The sequence below is a fragment of the Benincasa hispida genome, chromosome 1 (genome assembly GCF_009727055.1).
Source record: "Benincasa hispida cultivar B227 chromosome 1, ASM972705v1, whole genome shotgun sequence".
NCBI lineage: Eukaryota > Viridiplantae > Streptophyta > Magnoliopsida > Cucurbitales > Cucurbitaceae > Benincasa > Benincasa hispida.
The window spans coordinates 31,065,288-31,072,988 of record NC_052349.1 but is presented as its reverse complement, the minus strand read 5'-3'; the positions used below and the strand labels follow the sequence as shown (position 1 = coordinate 31,072,988).

Sequence of the window (7,701 nt, the reverse complement as noted above, 5' to 3'; positions counted from 1 at the left end):
CTGCAATCCGGCTCTTCTGTTTTCTCTTGGCATGGAAACCAAAGTACATTCGAGCAGCAACAGTTAGCTGCAAAAGTTGCAGAGTTTCTAAGGGTAAGGTCTCAAACATTTTATCCATTTATCTGTCTATATATATATATATTTGAATGGATACAATCTTCCATTGCATGTGCTACACTTGGCCCAAACTTTAGTTTGGATAACGTGTTGGTATCTGAGACATAGTGGATGCATTGACAGTTTGGTTATTTATTAAGCACAATAGTCACACATTGGGCACTAGCTCAACAATTGAGATGTCTTATCGGACGATAGTGAGTATTTGTTGAGCACAATGGATATGCATTGGACACTTATGAACATATGTAAAACACTTTATTTATTTATTTAATTTTTCAAAAATTGGAAAAAAAAAAGATATGTCCATCATATTGAAGTGAAATATATCAAATTGGGTTTTTAAGCAAATATGCATTTTTTTTTATTGATTCTTATTTTTTATTCTTTTTCTAATGTATAGGAGTTTAAATTATTAAGAGAAATGATAAGTTGATTTGGATGTTGCTCAAATGTTTTAGCATTAGGTATTATGTCATTTGAAAGACAGAAAGAATTTTGTCAAACTCAAAGACATATTGCATATTTATCATTTCTTTTACCTTGTCTCTCATATGATAATATCTTAAACTTGAAATAAAATTTTAAAGTTAGAATCATTGAAATGTATAAAAGTAATCAATTTTTAAAATGTGGAAATATATTTTTGAAAAAAGAGAGCTTTCATTGAGAAACATGAAAGGATACAAAAGGGCGTATGAAAAGATAGCCCAACAAAATGAGCCAAGCCATAGTTACAATGGTAGATTTTCTTGTATAACTTTTCTTTCTTTTTTGGAAGTTTATAGATTATAAGTATTGTTTTTTAATGTTTGAAGATATCTTGTCCTAGTCTTCCTTTTGTATATGTATACTGATATTATTTTCTCCCTAATACAGCCAGGTGTTACTTTGAAACATGCAAAGGAAGGAACAGAGAGTTCAACCTTCTGGTTTGCACTTGGAGGAAAACAAAGTTACAACAGTAAAAAAGTATCTCAGGATATTATCAGGGATCCCCACTTGTATGCATTTTCATTCACTAGAGGTGACATGTGTTATCTTTTTAAGTTATAAAAGAATTCTCATTTGGCATTTAACTATTATCATTGCTGACTTTCCATTTTGACTGCTTCCATTTTGATGGTTGATCTTCACATTTGTCCTTACAGGAAAGTTCCAGGTGAATATTTGAATTCTTGTTAATGAAGAAGTTAAACCAGATGCAGTGTTATGATCTTATATTTATCATGTGCAGGTAGAGAAAATTAACACCTTCTCTCAAGATGATCTGTTGACAGAGGATATCTTGACATTTGACATTCAAGCTGAAGTGTTTATATGGATTGGTCAATCCGTTGACCCCAAAGAAAAGCAAAATGCTTGGGAAATTGGTTAGGTAGGAATCGAGAACTATATTTTGTACACTTCAAAGTTCAATTTTCATTCATGTTGTTTTTCGTTTTTTTCCCAGAAATATGTGGAGATGGCTGCATCTCTAGAGAGATTGTCTCCTAATGTGCCGTTATATAAAGTCTCTGAAGGAAATGAACCATGTTTCTTCACAACATACTTTTCGTGGGATTATACTTGGGTTGTTGTATGTGCTCAAACTATGATTACCCTTTTGTTGTTTAATCCTATAAATCTTACAAATTTTATTAAATTTTATGCTCAGGTAAGTTTTTCAGAAAAAATAGTAGTTTGAATACTTTAGTGTTGGCCATGAAATGTTGATAAAATGATCACTTCCATTCACTTGTAAAATTACACACTCCATACATGGTTATGTGAAAGCTAAAGGCCCAATAATCACCGGAAATGAGCACATTAAGATACTTCATATTTAAAAGAATACATTGATATATGAATTATATAAAAGGGGGCGAAAAACGGAGAGATAGAGAAGAAAAATTAGGCAATCTCCGGTCAGAATAAATAAATTTCAAAGAGTAGAAGCATCTAATACACCTTTTATCTTTTAGGTGCAAAATGAAAATTTGGCATGTGCAAAGAATTCATAAAATGATGTCAATGGAACAATTTATTTGAGTTGTCTTTGGCATTGGACATATTGTGTAAATCAACTTTCTCTAACTTCAACTCAAGGAAGATTTTGTTCTTGGTATGAGATCAAGAAATTTAGATTTTGTTCTTTGGACCATATTGGATTAGAATGTAACACCCATTTATGACTCATGGATACTATTTATTTGTAGTTTAGATTTGATTCAAGGTGCTTGAGTTTGTAGGTTGCACTATGGTAGTTTGTAGGTTATTCATGCTCTATGGTAGTTTTTGTGACAACTTTTGAGATTTGAAGTACATTGTGAGTTAAATTTTCTTATTGATGTATGTGTTCTTGAATATTCATTTTTTGAGAATTCTGATAGTTCTGTTGAGAACAAGTGGTTGTGAAATATTTTTGGGAGTGTGTTTCTTTGAACAGGGTCAAGGTAAATTTTTGGTTTTGTTGTGGTAGCATCGTTATGCTGCCGAAAATTTTCCATCGTCTTCGTATCTCATATCTACGTAACCAAGCTTCTCTTCTTCAAGATCTTGAAAAAGAAGATTCTCTCATTTATTCAACTATTGTATTTTCTTGTTTTGTAGGTGTAACAAAGGAGTAAAGATTTGGTATTTACAACCTCTTTATGCTTTTTCTTGGGGAACTTTAGATCCAACACATTCACTACAAGAATTTTGCCTTGAATGTACCATTTATGCACATTCCCAATAAACGCGGTTAGTTGAATAATGAATTCTTATCACATTTTCACTTTCAATCCTTTGTCTATAAACCTTTTTTGTTTGTGATCCTTTGAACAACAGTGGTCAGACAAGATTGCATAACAGACACTGCTGAAGCTAGGAGGTTGGTTCAAAAAGAATTATGAAGGGATCCATACTTACCAAATGGAGAGAGACAGTAATCTCATAATGTTTGTAAAATCATAATGTTTGTATTACTTGTAATTTGTGTCTTCAAGGCCTGAATTATTGTACAGCCTTTTAAATTATAATTTTATAGCAGAATTTGTGGATTAAATGTAATAGATTTACAATCCATATATGAATAATATGTCATAGCCACAACATTCAATGATGATGTGTCATGTTATACTTTTTGACAAAAAAAAATGGATTCGGCAACGGAATTTAAAAAAAGGGACATGTTCGGGCTTCAATGTCGGTTAATAATTAAAAAAAATAAAGGCTTTAATGTCGGTTGCAATCGACACTAAAGACCTTTAATGTCGGTTGGAAATTTCACTGAAGGTCTTTAATGTCGGTTGGAAATTTCACTGAAGGTCTTTAATGTCGGTTGGAAATTTCACTGAAGGTCTTTAATGTCGGTTAAAAATCGACATTAAAGGGCTTTAATAACACTATCTTTAATGTCGGTTGTCAACCGATATTAAAGCCCGAATTTCTTCTAGTGATGAATACTTCAACTTTATGTAGAGACATAAAAGAGGATCAAATTTTAGTAGATAGCCAAAATGGTCTATAAGTATATGGATAGGGTTGGGTACCTTATCTTGGAGACACTATAGATGCGACCCGCTTTGTATATTGATACAAACGATGTGATCCCAAATTTATTTATGTGGAGACATGTAAGTGGAGGCATCCTATAAAAATGATGTTTGCATAAGACTGGACCACGAGATAGTCACTTTTCTTTATAACGACTATTTACTATTAAAACTAACTATTTCAATTCAATGACCTAAGGCAACTCGATCTTAATCCTAAGCTAACTATGAATCCTGTTTATACGAGATTATCCTTTAATCTACATAAGTGAAAGTGGTTTAACATCACCGCTCAATAAGCATCCCATTTTAGAGGTAAGATCGGATAGATAGCTAGAGACATAGTCCTGCAAGACGAAATTCACTCCTACCCATTTTAGGGTCAGCAGATAAGTTGTTCCCTTAAGTATTGACTCTTGATTTTGAATAAATGAGCCCCACCCTCTTGTGGCTGAGAGAGATTCGATTTATTGATAGGACCATAAACCAATCGTCAGTGGAGACTTAAGAACCAAGATGTATTATAGAGGTAAAACTGTAATTTTGACCTAGTTGTAAATACGAACGACCTGTGAAGGATCGACTTACTGATTATGGTTAAATCAAGTTGACAAAAAATATATCACAGTGAGGAAAGTGCAACTACTCAACTATAGTGGTATGTCTCAGTAGTTAACGAATATTGATTAATTCGGCTGAAAAAGTTTAGCCAATTAATTTCAAATCATTAAAGCTCATTGTAGGTCCATTAGGTTCTTCTACTAGCTCATAAAAGGATTAAACCTTAGAATAACGTGTTGAGAGAATTTGAAATTTTCAAACTCAGTTTAGGGTTTGGATTCTTATATTTGATATAATTGATGTTAATTATCGAATTAAACGTTACGGTTTTAGAGAGTTGACAATATTTAAATGTGATTTAAATATTTTAATGAGGTATTGTATTAATTTAATATTTGATATTAAATTAATTAATTTAATTAATTATCCAAATTAGATTATTAAATTTTGAATTTATGAAATTTAAAATTGTGAAATTGGTTTATTATTTTTTGGATTTATGAAATTTAAAATAATAAAATTTATTTAATTAATTTTGTTTTGAGAAATTTGAGAATTGTAAAATTGATTTTATATTCAATTTAACCCAATTTCACATTTAAAATATTTGGATTACATGGAAAGTAGGATAATCCCACATTTTCCATTACAAAAACCATCTCATGCCACTAAATTTAATGGAATATTAAGTGGCATTTTCATATTAATTCTGATTTAAATGGTAAAGAACTATAAATTGATATTTTGAATTCAATTTCGTGGTGTATGCAATCAGAAATCAGATATAGAAAAAATATGTTTTTCTTCTCTATTAACTCTAAAAAACCACATCAATTCCCTCTCAATTTGAGTTCCACCATTCAATCTAAGGTCTGAGATTAGTAGAGAAGACTTTTGTAGTTATCAAGTTCTCAATTGATGTGGTTATCAAAAACCACATTAATTCCCTCCTAGGTTCTCAAGCTCTGAAGAACTGAAGATCGTTGCTAGCAAGTTCTGAAGAACTGAAGCTCCCAAGTTCTAAAAAATATGAAGAACGAAGACTTAAGAAGTTAAAATTCCAAGCTCCTGAAGACTTCGAAGTTGAAGCTCTAAGAAGATTTGGAAGACTTAAATTTTTTTGTAACATTCGAGAGAAAGAAATCAAATTAAAGGAACATATATTAGAGATTGTACCTACATATATTACAAATATAAAGTTAGAATTCAGCAAATTAAATTTCTTCAAAAATCTTATCATCTTGTCGAACAACAGATATTAGAGATACAATATGATTTTTTTTTTTAAATTGTTGTCAAAGTAGATATTAGAGTTAAAATGTTATTCCCTTTTATTAACATGAGTAGATAAAATGTGGTTTTTTTTTTTTAATGATTTTCCAAGTACATATTAGGGATAAAATGTGATTACAAAATTTTTTTTATTTCCCTTGCAACCTGACACGTTATCCTCTTGTCCTTCCAAAACTGAAGAATTTGTCTTCATTCACATGCATCATAAAAAAAATTCTAGGAGTCACCCAACATAGGACTACTTTAAGCTAAGCACGCTTAAATTTGAAGTTCCTATGATTGAACTACTGAAAAGGAAGGTGTATCTTATTAGTATAGGTAGTAGTTTTCAATTCTTTTAAGCCTTTCAAAACTATACTTTCATGTCTTTAGGATCCCTCTAATTCGAATATGGTCTTGGTTCATTCATGTCCCCCTCCTAATCTTGGGTTGTTACATGCAGGGTGGGGGATTGACCCTTCAACCCCTAAGCATGGAGGTCATATCAATACCACAATGTCTATCAGATTCTTGAGTTTTCAATTCTGTATTCACTATGTTAGGCATATATACTTTTCAAAAACTTAATTGTTATATTAGATAAAATTTAATTTTATCTCTAATCATACAAAAGTTTTAATTTTACTTGAGTCTTGAAAGATATCAAATAAGTTGAAAATTTTTAAACACCAAATTAAGATTTATGTATAATAGAAGATTCAATTTTTTAAAATTTTGAATGTGACTATAACATACAAATTGAAAGTTTATGAGCATATTACACACATCTAAAGTTAATTTATGGGTCATATAGATGCAAATATAAAATTTACATAATCAAACTTGTCATTTAATCTTATTTCAGTTGTGCTTCCTCTGATATGTATATTATTAATTCGATCTGTCCCAAGGTATAAAGTAACTAACAAAGTGAAGAAATCTAAAGGTGGAAGAGGTGTTTAGAAGTTTAATTTTCAAAAATAAAAATAAATAATATCAAGTGGAGTATATAGAAAAAGAATTTATTCATTCAATCATTAATCATTAAAGATTAAAGACTAAAATTTTTACTATTATTAAAGTCAAGAAACACATGTTTTTTTTTAGTCTTGGTATATTTTCTCGTCATTTTATACTCGTACTTTCATGATTTTTGTAATTTTCATGAGTGAACATTTTGATGTTTTTTTTGGCAAAATTATATTTCTAATACCCATTTTGTACGTTGTACCCAATTTTTTTTTTTTTACTGCAAGGCTATGGTAATATCTTTAATAAGTTTGTTAAGTATGGTGTTGTTTTGGAAACTTTTTTCACAAAAATGAAAAAAGAAAAAAAAGAAAAAAAAATGAGACTCATAATCAGTTATGCACAATTTAAGTTTTGATCGTCTACGTGATCACGTATGCACTACATGATCTCGCATGTCTTTGCAATTTTACCTCGTTCACATTTTTCGATATAATTTTATTTTTGTTAAATGACTATTCATTTTTATAATTTCTTTTTTTTATATTTTTTCCATCCATACTTATAAAATGGAACAAAATGATATTGATTTAAAGGTTTCAAAAGCTGAAATGATCCCAAATTTAAACTTTTGAGAAGCCATAACCATAATAAGCTAATTTGGTCAAAAAAAAAAAAATTCTTTTTCTTTTTTTTTTTTTTCTTTTTGTAACTTTTGAGATTTACATGCTAGAAAATCGCTTTTTTTTTACCATTAAACCAAGATAAAAACACATTGGTAGGATGAGAGAGTAGAGAGAGAAGAAGTCAAAGAAGACAAAGGTGAGAAAAGAGAAGAAGAGGAAGAAAAAGAAAAACATTATAGATCCAAGTTGGAAAGAAAAACAAAGAAATGAGAGAGAATAATATTTTATAGTTCTAAATAATAGTAATAAAGAAATAAATTGACAAACCATCAATATCTTTTTATTCTCTTTTCCCCCATATTTTATGTATTAAAAATTAGAATAATGTATCTTTAGAAAATTTATAAAAGAAAATAACCAATGTGTTTAACAGTAACAAATTTTTTTTTTCTAATTCAACAATTTGTGGAGTGAAAAAAATTCGAATCTTCTAACATTCTTTTATATTATGTGAAGTATATTCATATTGGCAACTCATTTTTACTATCAAATACACATTTCTAATAAGAGGACTTATATAAAATCGTGGGTTGTGAGTGGAGGGATGATTCGATCACAATATATATATATATATATAC

The 7,701-nt window shown here is 29.7% G+C and overlaps 1 long non-coding RNA gene across 1 annotated transcript; it reads left to right on the top strand.

The window, feature by feature from the left end:
* LOC120067724 lies at positions 1-1,339 on the top strand. Its single transcript, XR_005479009.1, has 3 exons — positions 1-93; positions 997-1,144; positions 1,269-1,339. It is a non-coding gene; the product is annotated as an uncharacterized LOC120067724 (long non-coding RNA).
* Positions 1,340-7,701: the final 6,362 nt, after the last annotated feature.